The following is a 16494-nucleotide window of genomic DNA, read 5'->3' as shown; positions in this document are numbered from 1 at the left end:
TCATCATCATCATTGTCATCATCATCCATCCTCACCATTATCCAATGAGCCTTCAGCATCATCGTCATCATCATTGTCATCAACATCATCATCATCGTCACCATCATCATCATCATCGTCATCATCGTCACCATCAGATGAATCATCATCACCATCATCATCCTCACTACTGGATGAGCCTTCATCATCATCATCACCACCATCGGATGGGCCTTCAGCATCCTCACTATTGGATGAGCCTTCATCGTCATCATCATCATCCTCACCATCGGATGAGCCTTCCTCATCTTCATCATCACCATCGGCTGAGCCTTCGGCGTCATCACCCTCACCCTCATCATCATCATCATCACCATTGGCTGACCCTTCACCATCTTCATCCTCCTCATCCTCATCCTCCTCATCCATCCTCCCCATCACCACTGGCTGAGCCTTCATCGCCATCCTCATCCTCATCACCGTCACCAGTTGCCGGGCCCTTCGTCTCCTCCTCCTCATCCTCAACGTCGTCATCTTCGGCCTCATTGACCGAGACCTTCGTCATCCTCCCCATGGGGCTCCCCCTGAGACTTGGGGACCCCCCCAGACTTGGGGACACCCCCAGATATTGGGGAACCCCCCCAGATGTTGGGGAACCCCCCCCGGATATTGGGGACCCCCCAGATGTTGGGGACCCCTCCAGATGTTGGTGGGACCCCCCCCAAATGTTGGGGACCCCCCAGATATTGGGGACCCCCCCAGTTTTGGGGGGTCCCCCTCAATGTTCCCAATAAAGCTGCAGCTCTTTTTTGGGGGGGGGGACGTCTCGTTCTTTTCCTGGGGGGGGGGGACCCAAAACGTGGACCCCTCCCGAACTCCTGGGTCCCTCCTGAACTCCTGGGTCCCTTGGGGTACTCCTGGGTCCCTCCTGAAGTCCTGGATCCTTTGGGGCACTCCTGGGTCCCTCCCGAACTCCTGGGTCCCTCCTGAACTCCTGGGTCCCTTGGGGCACTCCTGGGTCCCTCCCGAACTCCTGGGTCCCCCCCTATAATCACTTTCCCGGGCGCCTGGGTCCCCTATTGGGGGCTCACCCGGATGCCTGGGTCCCTTACTGGGGGCTCACCCGGACGCCTGGGTCCCTTATTGGGGTTGGGGGGGTTCCCCAGGTGCCTGGGTCCCCTATGGGGTGGGAGGTCCCGGACGCCTGGGTCCCTTATTGGGGTTGGGGGGTTCCCCGGACGCCTGGGTCCCCTATGGGGTGGGAGGTCCCCGGACGCCTGGGTCCTTTATTGGGGGCATCACCCGGACGCCTGGGTCCCTTATTGGGGTTGGGGGGGTTCCCCGGACGCCTGGGTCCCCTATGGGGTGGGTGCTCCCCGGACGCCTGGGTCCCTTATTGGGGTTGGGGGGGTTCCCCAGATGCCTGGGTCCCCTATGGGGTGGGAGGTCCCGGACGCCTGGGTCCCTTATTGGGGTTGGGGGGATTCCCCGGACGCCTGGGTCCCCTATGGGGTGGGTGCTCCCCGGACGCCTAGGTCCCTTATTGGGGTTGGGGGTTCCCATTCACCCTCCAGGGGGCGCTGGTGTGACCCCGAGGCCCCGCCCCCCCCCAATAAACCCGCGTGTTCATTGGCCGCCCGGACACCTGGGGACAAAGGGGGTTCCCCAGGATGTCACAATGGGCTCTGGTGACAAAGGGGTCCCCAGGATGTCACAATGGGCCCTGGGGACAAAGAGGGGTTCCGGGATGTCACAATAAGCACTGGGGACAAAGGGGGGGCCCCATGGTGTCACCATGGGTCCCCGGTAACAAGGGGGGTCCCCATGGTGCCACTATGGGCCCTGGGGACAAGGGGGTCCCCAGGATGTCACAATGGGCCCTGGGAACAATGGCGGGTCCCCATGGTTTCACAATGGGTCCCCAGTGACAAGAGGGGCCCCACCCTGTCACAATGGGCCCTTGGGACAATGGGGGGTCCCCACTCTGTCACAATGGGCCCTGGGGACTAAGGGGGTCCCCAGGATGTCACGATGGGCCATGGGGACAATGGGGGGTCCTGGGACATCACAATGGGCCCCAGTGACAAGGGTGGGTACTCAGGATGTCACAATGGGCCCTGGGGACAAAGGGCGTCCCCACGGTGTCACAATGAGCCCCAGTGACAAAGGGGGTCTCCAGGATGTCACAATGGGCCCTGGGGACAATGGGGGGTCCTGGGATGTCACAATGGGCCCCAGTGACATATGGGGTCCCCATGGAGTCACAATGGGCCCTGGGGACTATGGGGGTCCTGGGATGTCACAATAGGCCCTGGGGACAATGGGGGTCCCGAGAGTGTCACAATGGGCCCTGGGGACAAAGGGGTGTCCTGTGATGTCACAATAGCCCCTGGGACAAAGGGGAGTCCCCATCCTGTCACAATGGGCCCTGGGGACAATGGAGGTTCCCCAGGATGCTCACAATGGGCCCTGAGGACAAGGGGTGGTCCCCATGGTGTCACAATGGGCCCTGGGGACAATGGGGGGTCCTGGGAGGTCCCAATAGGCCCTGGGGTCAAGGGGGGTCCCCACGGTGTTACAATGGGCCCTGGGGACAAAGGGGGGTCCCCAGGATGTCACAATGGGCCCTGAGGACAAGGGGGGCTCTGCATGGTGTCACAATGGGTCCCCAGTGACAAGGGGGGTCCCCATGGTGTCACGATGGGTCCTGGGGACAAGGGGGTCCCAGGATGTAACAATGGGCCCTGGGGACAATGGGGGGTCCTGGGACGTCACAATGGGCCCTGGAGACAAAGGGGGGGGTCCCCATGGTGTCACAATGGGTCCCCAGTGACAAGGGGGTTCCCCATGGTGTCACAATGGGCCCTGGGGACAAGGGGTTAGGGGGTTGTGTTAGGGGGTTGGAGGATTAGGTGGTGCAGGATTTGGGGGTGCAAGGCTGGGGGAGCAGGATTTTGCGGGGCCTGATTTGGGGCTACAGGGTCTGGGGTTGCAGGTTCCAGGGGTGCAGGATTTGGGGGTTCAGGGTTTAGGGGTGCAGTGGTTTGGAGTGCAGTGTTTTGGGGTGCAGGGTTTGGGGAAGGAGGATATGGGGGTGCAGGGTTTAGGGTGCAGGATCTTGGGGTGCAGGGGTTTGGGGTGGAGGGCTTGGTAGGGCAGGATTTGGGGGTGGAAAGTTTAGGGGGTAGGGCTGGGGGTGCAGGATTTGGGGGTGAAGGGGTTGTGGGGTGCAGGGTTGTGGGGTGCAGGGTTTGGGAGATCGGGACGTGGGGCTGGAGGATTTGGGGTGCAGGGTTTGGAGCAGCAGGATCTGGGGGTGCAGAGTTGGGGGGTGCAAGATTGGGGGTAGCAGGGTTTTGGGGAGCAGGGTTTCGGGGTCAGGCTTTAGGGGGACAGGGTTTGGGGGGCAGGGTTGGGAGGGATGATTTTGGGGTGCAGGGTTTAGGGCAGCAGGATCTTGGGGTGAAGGGGTTTGGTGTGAAGGGTTGGGTAGGACAGGACTTGGGGTGCAGGATTTTAGGGTGCAACTTGTGGGGGCAGGATTTGGGGTACAGGGTTTGGGGGTGCAGGGTTTGGGGTGTAGGATTTAGTGGAGCAGGGACTGGGGGTGAAGGTCTTGTGGAGGCAGAATTGGGGGTGCAGGTCTTGGGGAGGCAGAATTGGGGGTGCAGGTTTTGGCTGTTCAGGACCTGGGGGTGCTGGATTTGGGGATGTAGGTTTTGGGGGGTAGATTTTGGGGTGCTGGGTTCGGGACACGGGTCTGGAGGATTTGGGGGTGCAGGGTTAAGGGGTTTAGGATTTTGGGGTGCACAGTTTAGGGTGCACGTTCTGGGCATGTATGATTTGAGAGTGCAGGGCTTTGGGGTACAGGATTTGGGGTGTAGGGTTTTGGGGTCAGGATCTGGGGGTGCAGGGTGTTGGGGAGAAGGATTTGGGGGTGCAGCATTTTGAAGTGCAGGGTTTGGAGGAGGGAGGTTTTGGGGGTGAAGGATTTGGGGGTTCAGGTTTTGGGGGTGCAGTGTTAAGAGGGTGGAGGATTAGGGGTACCGGATTTGGGGGTTCAGGATTTGGGGGTGCAGGGTGACCATGCTCCTCCTGAGGGGCTGGGGGGAGGGGGCGGGGCCAAGGGCTGGTTTGAGGGGGCGGGGCTGAGGCGGCGAGCTGCGATTGGCCGGCCGGGCCGCAGCGGCCGTTCCCGCCTGAGCCTTGGGGCGGAGCCAGAGCGGGAGTGCGGGGGGCGGCCGGGCCAGGAGCCGCCCGCAGAGCGCCCAGAGAGCGGGCTTCGGGGACTCTGCCCGGGAACGAGCGGCAGGAGGAGAGGAGACGGCCCCAGCGGTACCGGGTGAGCTTCTGGCTGGAGCCTGGGAGCTGTTCCTCCCAGCGAGGGCTGTCGGGCACTGAACGGGCTGCCCAGGGCAGGGCTGGAGCCGCCATCCCTGGAGGGGTTTCCACAGGAGCTCCTGAGGGCCGTGGGCAGCGCCGGGGGGTTGTGCTTGGACTCCAGCACCTTCAAGGTGTTTGACACCCAAAGGGATTCTGTGGCACACTCAATTTTCACATTGCCATGGAGCCCGGAGGTCCCAGCGGGGTTTGGATCAGCGTGTTCTGGAACATTCTCAGTGGTCGGGTCTGTGTGCAGAGTGTGGTGGGAACGAGAAGAGAGGAGATGGAGAGAACAGTGGGGAGGTGGAGGAGCAGGAGTGGAGGTGAATACCAGAGAGAGCGAGTGTGTGCGGATCAGCAGTGATCACCCCAAACCTGCCCCGCAGACACGGCACCCAAAATCCTGCACCCCAAAATACTCTTCCCAAACCTGCACCCCAGATCCTGACCCCAAGCCCTGCACCAAAACCCTGCCCCTCAATCCTGCACCCCCAAATCCTCCACCCCCGATCCTGTCTTCCCAAACCCTGCACCCCAGATCCTGCACCCCCAAATTCGGCCCTACCAAACTCTGCACCCCTAAACCCTACAACTGAAACCTTGCACCCCCTAATCCTGCCCTCCCTACCTTCCTGAACCCCGAAACCTGCACCCCAAACCCTGCATTCCCAAATCTTTCCGTCCTATACCCTCCACCCCTAAACCTGCCCCCAAACCCTGCACCCCAAAGAATTCCCTCCCAAACCTTGCACCTCCAAATCCTGCACCTCAAAGGCCTGGCAACCCAAACCCTTCAACCCCATCCCTGCAACACCAAATCCTGTACCCCAAACCCAGCACCCCAGAATCCTGCACCCCAAATCCTGCCTGCCAAACCTTTCACTGCAAACCCCTGCACCCCGAGGTTGTGCTGCCCTAAACACTGAACCCCCAAATCCTGAAGACCCGGATCCTTGCCTCCCAAAACTCTGCACCTCCAAATCCTGCACCCCAAATCTCTCACCCCCAAATCCTCCCCCCACCACCCTGCAGCCTCAAATCCTTCACCCCCATCCCCTGCACCCCAAAACTCCACACCTCCAAATCCTGAACCCTGAAACCCCGCACCCCCAAATCCTGTGCCCCAGTCCTGTGCACCCCACACTCTGCAACCTTAAATTTCCCCCCAAGCCCCTGCACCCCAAACGCTGCACTCTTAGACCTGACTTCTAAACCCTGCACCCCCAAACAGTGCACCCCCAAATCCTGCACCCCTAATCCTCCACCCTCTTAACACTGCACCCCCAAAACCTGAACCACCAAATCTTTCACCCCCAAAACCTCCCTCCTCCAAACCCTGCACTTCAAAATGCTGCACCCCCAAATCCTTCTCCCCAACACCCTGCACCCCCAGATCCTGACCCCAAAACCCTGCACCCCAAATCCTGTACCCCAAAGCCCTGCACTCTCAAATCATACATGCCCAGAACGTGCACCCTAAACTGTGCACCCCAAAATCCTAAACCCCTTAACCCTGCACCCCCAAATCCTCCAGACCCATGTGCCGAACCCAGCACCCCAAAATCTACCCCCCAAAACCTACATCCCCAAATCCTGCACCCCCAGGTCCTGAACAGCCAAAATCTGCACCCCCAATTCTGCCTCCCCAAGACCTGCACCCCCAATTCTGCCTCCACAAGACCTTCACCCCCAGTCCCTGCTCCACTAAATCCTACACCCCAAACCCTGCACCCCCCACCTCCTGTACCCCAAATCCTGCCCCCACAAGTTGCACCCAAAAACCCTGCTACCTCACATCTTGTACCCCCAGATCCTTCCCCCAACACCCTGCAATCCCAAACCCTGCACCCCCAATTCTGGCGCTAAACCCTGCACCCCCAGAACCCTGCACCACTGAACCTTGCACCCTGAAACCCTGCTCCCCCAATCCCCCCCCCCAGAACTCTGCACCCCAAAACCCTATACCCAAAACCCTGCACCCCACAAGTTGCACCCCATATCCCTGCACCCCCAAATCCCTGCACCCCCAAATCCTCCAACCCTCAGGTCCTGCACCCCCAGGTGCTGAACACCTGAACCCCTCACCCCAGACCCCTCACCCCAAAGCCCTGCACCCCAAATCCTGCCTGTAAACGCTGAACTACAAGGTTCTGTACCCCAACAGCCTGCTCACCCAGATCCTGCACCCCAGAACCCTGCACCCCCATATTCGGATCCCTGCAGCCTGCACCCCCAGCTCCTGCACCCCCAAAACCTGTACCCCTAAATCCTGCACCCTTCAACCCTGCAGCCCACAACGCTGCACCCCCAACCTCTGCAGCCCCAGTTCCTTAACGCGTGAAACCTGCGCCCCCAAGTCCTGCACCTCAAAACCTTACACCCGGAATCCTGCCCCCCAAACCATGCACCCCAAAATCAAGGCCCCTCAAACTTGCACTCAAAAGTCCGCACCAAGAAACCCTCCCCGCCCAGTTCCTAAAGACATGGAACCTGCACCCCCAAATCCCGCACCCCAAAACCCTGCAGCCCAGTACCCCAGACCACCAAATCTTGCACCTCCAAATCCTGCCCCCTTTAGCCCTGCACTTCAAACCCTGCACCCCAAATCCTGCAACCAAACCCTGCACCCCAAATCCTGCAACCAGCCCTTGTACCCCTAAATCCTTGACCTCCACATCCCGAATCTCCAAACGCAGCAACCCCAAAACCCTACACCCCCAATCCCTGCACCCCCAAATCATTGTCCTTCAAATCCCACACCCAACGCTCGTACACCCCAAGATCTTGCACCCCCACACACTGCACCCCAAATCCTGCATCCCCAAATCCTCCAGCCCCATGTCCCAAACCCCCAAACCCTGCACCCTCAAGTCTTGCACCCCCAAACCATTCTCCCCGAAATCCTGCAACCCCAAACCCCACACCTCCTGCACCCCAAAATTCGACACCTCCAATTCTAAACCCTTAAACCCTGCATCTCGCAAATCCTTCCCCCCAAAACAGTGCCCCCCAAACCCTGCACCCCAGATCCTGCAGCCCCTAACTCTGCACCCCAAACGCTGCACCCTCAGATCCTGCGTCCCCCAACCCTGCACCCCAAATCCTTTACCGCAAAATTCCCCAAACCTGCAAACCCAAATCCTGCACCCCCAGTTCCTGAACATGCGAACCCTGCACCCCCAAACATTCAGCCCAAAGCCCTGCACCCCCAAATCCTGCCGTACACAACCCTTCCCCCCAAACCTCTTCAACCCAAGGTACTGAAACCCTAAGCCCTGCACCCCAAACCTACATCCCCAAATCCTGCACCCCCAGGTCCTGAACACCCAAAATCTGCACCCCCAAATCCCTGAACTCTAAAAACCTGAACCCCCAATTCTGCCTCCCCAAGACCTGCACCCCCAAACCCTACACCACTAAACCCTGCACCCCCAAACCCTGTACCCCAAATCCTGACCCCCACAAGTTGCACCCTGGGGACAATGGGGGGTGCCCAGGATGTGAGAATGAGTCCTGAGGACAAGGGGAGCCTGACAGGGCCCGAGCAAACCCGACAGGGCCTGACGGAGCCTGACAGGGCCCGAGCAAACCCGACAGGGCCCGAGCGAATCTGACAGGGCCCGACGGAGCCCGACAGGGCCTGAGCAAACCCGACAGGGTCTGACAAGGCCCGACAGGGCCTGAGCAAACCCGACAGGACCCGACAAAGCCTGACAGGGTCCGATGGAGCCCGACAGGGCCCGAGCAAACCCGACAGGGCTCGATGGAGCCCGACAGGGCCCGAGGAAACCCGACAGGGCGCGACAGAGCCTGACAGGGCCCGAGGAAACCCGACAGGGCTCGACGGAGCCCGACAGGGCCTGAGGAAACCAGACAGGGCCCGACGGAGCCCGACAGGGCCCTAGCAAACCCGACAGGGCCTGAGCAAACCCGACAGGGCCCGACGGAGCCCGAAAGGGCCTGAGGAAACCAGACAGGGCCCGACGGAGCCCGACAGGGCCCTAGCAAACCCGACAGGGCTTGACAAAGCCTGACAGGGCCCGAGCAAACCCGACAGGGCCCGAGCAAACCCGACAGGGCCCGAGCAAACCCGACAGGGCCCGACGGAGCCCGACAGGGCCCGAGCAAAGCCGAAAGGGCCCGACGGAGCCTGACAGGGCTCGATGGAGCCCGACAGGGCCCGAGGAAACCCGACAGGGCCCGACGGAGCCCGATAGGGCCCGAGCGAACCCGACAGGGCCTGACGAAGCCCGACAGGGCCCGAGCAAACCCGCAAGGGCCCGACGAAGCCTGACAGGGCTCGATGGAGCCCGACAGGGCCCGGGCAAACCCGACAGGACCTGACAAAGCCTGACAGGGCCCGATGGAGCCCGACAGGGCCCGAGCAAACCTGACAGGACCTGACAAAGCCTGACAGGGCCCGATGGAGCCCGACAGGGCCTGAGCAAACCCGACAGGGCCCAACGGAACCCGAGAGGGCCCGAGGAAATCCGACAGGGCCCGACGGAGCCTGACAGGGCCCGAGCAAACCCGACAGGACCCGAGCAAACCCAACAGGGCCCGAGCAAACCCGACAGGGTTCGACAAAGCCTGACAGGGCTCGATGGAGCCCGACAGGGCCCGAGGAAACCCGACAGGGCCCGACGGAGCCTGACAGGGCTCGACGGAGCCTGACAGGGCCCGAGCAAACCCGACAGGGCCCGAGCAAACCTGACAGGGCTCGACGGAGCCTGACAGGGCCCGAGCAAACCCGACAGGGCCCGAGCAAACCTGACAGGGCACGAAGGAGTCCGACAGGGCCCGAGCAAACCCGACAGGGCCCAACGGAACCCGACAGGGCCTGAGCAAACCTGACAGGGCCCGACGGAGCCTGACAGGGCCCGAGCAAACCCGACAGGGCCCGAGCGAATCTGACAGGGCCCGACGGAGCCCGACAGGGCCCGAGCAAACCCGACAGGGCCTGACAAGGCCCGACAGGGCCTGAGCAAACCCGACAGGACCCGACAAAGCCTGACAGGGTCCGATGGAGCCCGACAGGGCCCGAGCAAACCCGACAGGGCTCGATGGAGCCCGACAGGGCCCGAGCAAACCCGACAGGGATCGACGGAGTCCGACAGGGCCTGAGGAAACCAGACAGGGCCCGACGGAGCCCGACAGGGCCCTAGCAAACCCGACAGGGCTTCACAAAGCCTGACAGGGCCCGAGCAAACCCGACAGGGCCCGAGCAAACCCGACAGGGCCCGACGGAGCCCGACAGGGCCCAAGCAAATCCGAAAGGGCCCGACGGAGCCTGACAGGGCTCGATGGAGCCCGACAGGGCCCGAGGAAACCCGACAGGGCCCGACGGAGTCCGATAGGGCCCGAGCGAACCCGACTGGGCCTGACGGAGCCCGACAGGGCACGAGCAAACCCGCAAGGGCCCGACGAAGCCTGACAGGGCTCGATGGAGCCCGACAGGGCCCGAGGAAACCCGACAGGGCGCGACGGAGCCCGACAGGGCACGAGCATACCCGACAGGGCCTGACGGAGCCTGACAATGCACGCTGGAGCCCGACAGAGCCCGAGCAAACCCGACAGGGCCTGACGGAGTCTGACAGGGCCCGAGCAAACCCGACAGGGCCCGAGCAAACCTGACAGAACCCAACAAAGCCTGACAGGGTCCGATGGAGCCCGACAGGGCCCGAGCAAACCCGACAGGGCGCGACGGAGCCTGACAGAGCCCGAGCAAACCCGACAGGGCCCGAGCAAACCCGACAGGGCCCGAGCAAACCCGACAGGGCTCGACGGAGCCCGACAGAGCCCGAGCAAACCCGACAGGGTCCTACGAAGCCCAACAGGGCTTCAGCAAACCCGACAGGGCCCGAGCAAACCCGACAGGGTCCGACGGAGCCCGACAGGGCCCGAGGAAACCAGACAGGGCCCGACGGAGCCCGACAGGGCCCTAGCAAACCCGACAGGGCTTGACAAAGCCTGACAGGGCCCGAGCAAACCCGACAGGGCCCGAGCAAACCCGACAGGGCCCGAGCAAACCCGACAGGGCCCGACGGAGCCCGACAGGGCCCGAGCAAAGCCGAAAGGGCCCGACGGAGCCTGACAGGGCTCGATGGAGCCCGACAGGGCCCGGGCAAACCCGACAGGACCTGACAAAGCCTGACAGGGCCCGATGGAGCCCGACAGGGCCCGAGCAAACCTGACAGGACCTGACAAAGCCTGACAGGGCCCGATGGAGCCCGACAGGGCCTGAGCAAACCCGACAGGGCCCAACGGAACCCGAGAGGGCCCGAGGAAATCCGACAGGGCCCGACGGAGCCTGACAGGGCCCGAGCAAACCCGACAGGACCCGAGCAAACCCAACAGGGCCCGAGCAAACCCGACAGGGTTCGACAAAGCCTGACAGGGCTCGATGGAGCCCGACAGGGCCCGAGGAAACCCGACAGGGCCCGACGGAGCCTGACAGGGCTCGACGGAGCCTGACAGGGCCCGAGCAAACCCGACAGGGCCCGAGCAAACCTGACAGGGCTCGACGGAGCCTGACAGGGCCCGAGCAAACCCGACAGGGCCCGAGCAAACCTGACAGGGCACGAAGGAGTCCGACAGGGCCCGAGCAAACCCGACAGGGCCCAACGGAACCCGACAGGGCCTGAGCAAACCTGACAGGGCCCGACGGAGCCTGACAGGGCCCGAGCAAACCCGACAGGGCCCGAGCGAATCTGACAGGGCCCGACGGAGCCCGACAGGGCCCGAGCAAACCCGACAGGGCCTGACAAGGCCCGACAGGGCCTGAGCAAACCCGACAGGACCCGACAAAGCCTGACAGGGTCCGATGGAGCCCGACAGGGCCCGAGCAAACCCGACAGGGCTCGATGGAGCCCGACAGGGCCCGAGCAAACCCGACAGGGATCGACGGAGTCCGACAGGGCCTGAGGAAACCAGACAGGGCCCGACGGAGCCCGACAGGGCCCTAGCAAACCCGACAGGGCTTCACAAAGCCTGACAGGGCCCGAGCAAACCCGACAGGGCCCGAGCAAACCCGACAGGGCCCGACGGAGCCCGACAGGGCCCAAGCAAATCCGAAAGGGCCCGACGGAGCCTGACAGGGCTCGATGGAGCCCGACAGGGCCCGAGGAAACCCGACAGGGCCCGACGGAGTCCGATAGGGCCCGAGCGAACCCGACTGGGCCTGACGGAGCCCGACAGGGCACGAGCAAACCCGCAAGGGCCCGACGAAGCCTGACAGGGCTCGATGGAGCCCGACAGGGCCCGGGCAAACCCGACAGGGCGCGACGGAGCCCGACAGGGCACGAGCATACCCGACAGGGCCTGACGGAGCCTGACAAAGCACGCTGGAGCCCGACAGAGCCCGAGCAAACCCGACAGGGCCTGACGGAGTCTGACAGGGCCCGAGCAAACCCGACAGGGCCCGAGCAAACCTGACAGAACCCAACAAAGCCTGACAGGGTCCGATGGAGCCCGACAGGGCCCGAGCAAACCCGACAGGGCGCGACGGAGCCTGACAGAGCCCGAGCAAACCCGACAGGGCCCGAGCAAACCCGACAGGGCCCGAGCAAACCCGACAGGGCTCGACGGAGCCCGACAGAGCCCGAGCAAACCCGACAGGGTCCTACGAAGCCCAACAGGGCTTCAGCAAACCCGACAGGGCCCGAGCAAACCCGACAGGGTCCGACGGAGCCCGACAGGGCCCGAGGAAACCAGACAGGGCCCGACGGAGCCCAACAGGGCCCTAGCAAACCCGACAGGGCCCGAGCAAACCCGACAGGGCCTGACGGAGCCTGACAGGGCCCGAGCAAACCCGCCAGGGCTCGACGGAGCCTGACAGGGCCTGAGCAAACCCGACAGGGCCCGAGCAAACCTGACAGGGCCCGACGGAGCCCGACAGGGCCCGAGCAAACCCGACAGGGACCGACGGAGCCCGACAGGGCCGGAGCAAACCTGACAGGGCCCGACGGAGCCCGACAGGGCCCGAGCAAACCTGACAGGGCCTGACGGAGCCCGACAGGGGTCGAGCAAACCCGATAGGGCCTGACGGAGCCTGACAGGGCCCGAGCAAACCTGACAGGGCCCGAGAGAACCTGACAAGGCCCGACGGAGCCCGACAGGGCCCGAGCAAACCTTACAGGGCCCGACGGAGCCCGACAGGGCCCGAGCAAACCTGACAGAGCCCGACGGAGCCCGACAGGGCCCGAGCAAACCTGACAGGGGTCGACGGCGCCTGACAGGGCCTGAGCAAACCCGACAGGGCCCGAGCATACCTGACAGGGGTCGACGGAGCCTGACAGGGCCTGAGCAAACCCGACAGGACCCGACAAAGCCTGACAGGGTTCGATGGAGCCCGACAGGGCCCGAGCAAACCCGACATGGCTCGACGGAGCCCGACAGGGCCCAAGCAAATCCGACAGGGCCCGAGCAAACCGGACAGGGCCCGACGGAGCCCGACACGGCCCTAGCAAACCCGACAGGGTCCGACGAAGCCTGACAGGGCTTCAGCAAACCCGACAGGGAACGAGCAAACCCGACAGGGCCTGACGGAGCCTGACAGGGCCCGAGCAAACCCGACAGGGTCCGAGCAAACCTGACAGGGCTTGTCGGAGCCTGACAGGGCCTGAGTAAAACCGAAAGGTCCCGAACAAACCCGACAAAGCTCGACGGAGCCCGACAGAGCCCGAGCAATCCCGACAGGGCCCGAGCAAACCCGACAGGGCCCGACAAAGCCTGACAGGGCCCGACGGAGCCCGACAGGGCCCGAGCAAACCCGACAAAGCCTCACAGAGCCTGACAGGGCTCGATGGAGCCCGACAGGGCCCGAGGAAACCCGACAGGGCTAGACGGAGCCCGACAGGGCCCGAGCAAACCCGACAGGGCCCGACGGAGCCCGACAGGGCCCCAGCAAACCCGACAGGGCCCGAGCAAACCCGACAGGGCCTGACGGAGCCTGACAGGGCGTGAGCAAACCCGACAGGGCTCGACAGAGCCTGACAGGGCCTGAGCAAACCCGACAGGGCCCGAGCAAACCTGATAGGGCCCGACCGAGCCCGACAGGGCCCGAGCAAACCTGACAGGGCCTGACGGAGCCCGACAGGGCCCGAGCAAAGCCTGACAGGGTCCGACGGAGCCCGACAGGGCCCGAGCAAACCCGACAGGGCCCGAGCAAACCCGACAGGGCCCAAGCAAACCCGACAGGGCCTGAGCAAACCCGACAGTGCCTGAGCAAACCCGACAGGGCCCGAGCAAACCTGACAGGGCCCGACGGAGCCTGACAGGGCTCGATGGAGACCGACAGAGCCCGAGGTAACCCGACAGGGCCCGACGGAGCTCGATAGGGCCCGAGCAAACCCGACAGGGCCTGACGGAGCCTGACAGGGCTCGATGGAGACCGACAGAGCCCGAGGAAACCCGACAGGGCCCGACGGAGCCCGATAGGGCCCGAGCAAACCCGACAGGGCCTGACGGAGCCCGACAGGGCCCGAGCAAACCCGAAAGGGCCCGACGAAGCCTGACAGGGCTCGATGGAGCCTGACAGGGCCCGAGGAAACCCGACAGGGCCCGACGGAGCCCGATAGGGCCCGAGCAAACCCGACAGGGCCTGAGCAAGTCCGACAGGGCCTGACGGAGCCCGACAGGGCCCGAGGAAACCCGAAAGGGCCCGACAACGCCTGACAGGGCTTGATGGAGCCCGACAGGGCCCGAGGAAACCCGACAGGGCCCCACGGAGCCCGATAGGGCCCGAGCAAACCCGACAGGGCCTAACGGAGCCTGACAGGGCCCGGGCAAACCCGACAGGGCCCGACAAGGCCCGACACGGCCCGAGCAAACCTGACAGGGCTCGAAGGAGCCCGACAGGGCCCGAGGAAACCAGACAGGGCCCGACAGAGCCTGGCAGGGCCCGAGCAAACCCGACATGGCCCGAGCAAACCTGACAGGGTTCGACAAAGCCTGACAGGGCTCGATGGAGCCTGACAGGGCCCAAGGAAACCCGACAGGGCCCGACGGAGCCTGACAGGGCCCGAGCAAACCCGACAGGGCTCGACGGAGCCTGACAGGGCCCGAGCAAACCCGACAGGGCCCGAGCAAACCTGACAGGGCACGAAGGAGCCCGACAGGGCCCGAGCAAACCCGACAGGGCCCAACGGATCCCGACAGGGCGCAAGCAAAGCTGACAGGGCCCGACGGAGCCCGACAGGGCACGAGCAAACCCGACAGGGCCTGACGGAGCCTGACAGGGCCCGAGCAAACCCGACAGGGCCCGAGCGAATCTGACAGGGCCTGACGGAGCCCGACAGGACGCGGGCAAACCCGACAGGGCCTGACGGAGCCTGACAGGGCCCGAGCAAACCCGACAGGGCCCGAGCAAACCCGACAGGGCCTGACAAGGCCCGACAGGGCCTGAGCAAACCCGACAGGGCCTGACGGAGCCTGACAGGGCCCGAGCAAACCCGACAGGGCCCGAGAAAACCCGACAGGGCCTGACAAGGCCCGACAGGGCCTGAGCAAACCCGACAGGACCTGACAAAGCCTGACAGGGCCCGACGGAGCCCGACAGGGCACGAGCAAACCCGACAGGGCCTGACGGAGCCTGACAGGGCCCGAGCAAACCCGACAGGGCCCGAGCAAACTCGACAGGGCCTGACAAGGCCCGACAGGGCCTGAGCAAACCCGACAGGGCCCGAGCAAACCCGACAGGGCTTGACGGAGCCTGACAGGGCGTGAGCAAACCCGACAGGGCTCGACAGAGCCTGACAGGGCCTGAGCAAACCCTACAGGGCCCGAGCAAACCTGATAGGGCCCGACGGAGCCCGACAGGGCCCGAGCAAACCCGACATGGCTCAACGGAGCCCGACAGGGCCCGAGCAAACCTGACAGGGCCCAACGGAGCCCGACAGAGCCCGAGCAAACCCGACAGGGCCCGACAAGGCCCGACAGGGCCAGAACAAACCTGACAGGACCTGACAAAGCCTGACAGGGCCCGACGGAGCCCGACAGGGCCCGAGCAAACCCAAAAAGGCCCGACGGAGCCTGACAGGGCTCGATGGAACCCGACAGGGCCCGAGGAAACCCGACATGGCTCGACGGAGCCCGACAGGGCCCGAGCAAACCCGAAAGGGCCCGACGGAGCCTGACAGGGCTCGATGGAGCCCGACAGGGCCCGAGCAAACCCGACAGGGCCCAAGGAAACCCGACAGGGCCTGAGCAAACCCGACAGTGCCTGAGCAAACCCGACAGGGCCCGAGCAAACCCGACAGGGCCCGACGGAGCCTGACAGGGCTCGATGGAGACCGACAGAGCCCGAGGAAACCCGACAGGGCCCGACGGAGCTCGATAGAGCCCGAGCAATCCCGACAGGGCCTGACGGAGCCTGACAGGGCTCGATGGAGACCGACAGAGCCCGAGGAAACCCGACAGGGCCCGACGGAGCCCGATAGGGCCCGAGCAAACCCGACAGGGCCTGAGCAAACCCGACAGGGCCTGACGGAGCCCGACAGGGCCCGAGGAAAACCGAAAGGGCCCGACGGAGCCTGACAGGGCTCGATGGAGCCCGACAGGGCCCGAGGAAACCCGACAGGGCCCCACGGAGCCCGATAGGGCCCGAGCAAACCCGACAGGGCCTAACGGAGCCTGACAGGGCCCGGGCAAACCCAACAGGGCATGCTAGAGCCCGACAGAGCCCGACCAAACCCGACAGGGCCCGACAAGGCCCGACAGGGCCCGAGCAAACCCGCCAGGGCTCGACGGAGCCTGACAGGGCCTGAGCAAACCCGACACGGCCCGAGCAAACCTGACAGGGCTCGAAGGAGCCCGACAGGGCCCGAGGAAACCAGACAGGGCCCGACAGAGCCTGACAGGGCCCGAGCAAACCCGACATGGCCCGAGCAAACCTGACAGGGTTCGACAAAGCCTGACAGGGCTCGATGGAGCCTGACAGGGCCCAAGGAAACCCGACAGGGCCCGACGGAGCCTGACAGGGCCCGAGCAAACCCGACAGGGCTCGATGGAGCCTGACAGGGCCTGAGCAAACCCGACAGGGCCCGAGCAAACCTGACAGGGCACGAAGGAGCCCGACAGGGCACGAGCAAACCCGACAGGGCCTGACGGAGCCTGACAGGGCCCGAGCAAACC

Source organism: Patagioenas fasciata, chromosome 31 (assembly GCF_037038585.1).
Source record: "Patagioenas fasciata isolate bPatFas1 chromosome 31, bPatFas1.hap1, whole genome shotgun sequence".
Lineage (NCBI taxonomy): Eukaryota > Metazoa > Chordata > Aves > Columbiformes > Columbidae > Patagioenas > Patagioenas fasciata.
This window is presented reverse-complemented; position numbering follows the sequence as displayed.